This window comes from Eurosta solidaginis, chromosome X (genome assembly GCF_040869045.1).
Source record: "Eurosta solidaginis isolate ZX-2024a chromosome X, ASM4086904v1, whole genome shotgun sequence".
In the NCBI taxonomy this organism is placed as follows: domain Eukaryota; kingdom Metazoa; phylum Arthropoda; class Insecta; order Diptera; family Tephritidae; genus Eurosta; species Eurosta solidaginis.
This window is the reverse complement of record NC_090324.1, coordinates 37,298,632-37,300,528: the sequence shown is the minus strand read 5'-3', so window position 1 is coordinate 37,300,528 and position 1,897 is coordinate 37,298,632.

Sequence of the window (1,897 nt, the reverse complement as noted above, 5' to 3'; positions counted from 1 at the left end):
AAGGTTTAGAATCTACTTAAAAGGCATCCCATTTAAAATTATTACCGACTGTAATTCGTTGACAATGACTTTGAACAAGAAACAAATTAACCCTCGAATAGCCCGATGGGCACTTGAGTTGGACAATTTTAACTACTCTATTAAACATCGAATCGGAACAAACCTTGGGCATGTAGACGCCCTAAGTCGAACTCCGTTATTAGAAAAGGAGGAGGGCGTAGGCTCAATTGTAAAACACGAAGCATGCAAACGCGAAGACATAGTGAAACCTCGGCCCTCGGTGAAGAAATGTATGTTAGTTGCTGCAGTAGACCTGGATGATTTGGATGTTTCGATCTAAATCGCCCAGAATCGAGACGAAAAACTTAAGAAACTTATGAGCGAATTGGAAAAAGGGGAAATAATAGGTTACGAAATGGTCGATGGCTTAGTATGTCGCATGATTGGTCGAAAGGTCATGCTGTGTGTCCCTACAGAAATGCAAGACAATTTAATTCGGTTTACACATGAGAAAATAGGTCATCTAGGGGCAGATAAATGCTATAATCAAATACGGAAAACCTATCGGTTCAGCGACATGAAGGAAAAAATTCGTAGACTAATCCAAAACTGCATCAAATGCATTATATATTTTGGGCCTGCTCGTTCTAACGAGCATAACCTCTTTCGTATTCTAAATAAACCAATTCCATTTGACACCCTCCATTTCGACCACTTCGGCGCCCTGCCCGCGATTAGGTCAAAGCGTACACATATATTGGTGGTTATGGATGCCCTCACGAAGTTTGTAAAATTCTATCCAGTAAATTCTACGAGCACAAAGGAAGTGTGCTGCTCACTAGAAATGTACTTTGGCTACTACAGCCGTCCTCGACGGATCATTACTGACCGAGGTAGCTGTTTCACCTCCCTTGAATTCAGCGAGTTCTTATTAAAAGGGAATATAGAACATATTAAGATTGCAGTGGCGTCACCGCAAGCGAACGGGCAGGTAGAAAGGGTCAACCGTGTCCTCAGGGCAATGTTAAGTAAGATGACTGAGTCCGAGGAACACTCTGATTGGACCATTAAATTGTCGCAAATAGAATATGCAATGAATAACAGCGTTCATAGTACGACTAAATACACTCCAAGTGACTTACTTTTCGGAGTAAATCAAAGGGGCTGTGTCGTCGATGAACTGACCGAATGTCTGGAGGAAAAATTGTCAAATGAAGATGTTAGGAGCCTTAGTGAAACCCGACAAGACGGACTTAAAAACATAGAACGGTCCCAGAAATATAATCTACGATACTTCTTGAGAAACAGTGTCCCTGCCAAGACCTACTCAGTTGGAGATTTCGTAGTTATAAGGCACACTGATAAACCGTCGGAACCAACAAGAAACGTATCCAGAAATATAGAGGACCATACGTTATCCATAAATCATTGCCAAATGACCGTTACGACATCAGAGATATAAATAACTGCCAATTGACACATTTACCATATGATGGAGTCGTTGAAGCTTTAAAAATTCGTAAATGGTGTTCGCCAACCAATGGAAACATAGAAAAAAATAATAATAATGTCCAGTCACCAACGGCAACCGGTCACACTACCTCAACATGAAATGTTAATTGATTGAGTTCAATCATTATGTCAGATTGGCCGAGTTATAGTTGTTATAAATTATACATTCATCTGGTCACCTTATCATAATTATGTAGTGTAACAAGAGTCGGTTAACATCATCTGAGAACACACAAATATAGAGATACTCAATTATGTATATATGTTAATAGTGTAAAGCTCAAAGCTATAAGTATGCTGCATCAAGTGACAAAATAAAAACCAGTTTCTCACCGACCGTATAACACAAACTTTGCTTATGATTTTCAATCATTTTTATATATAA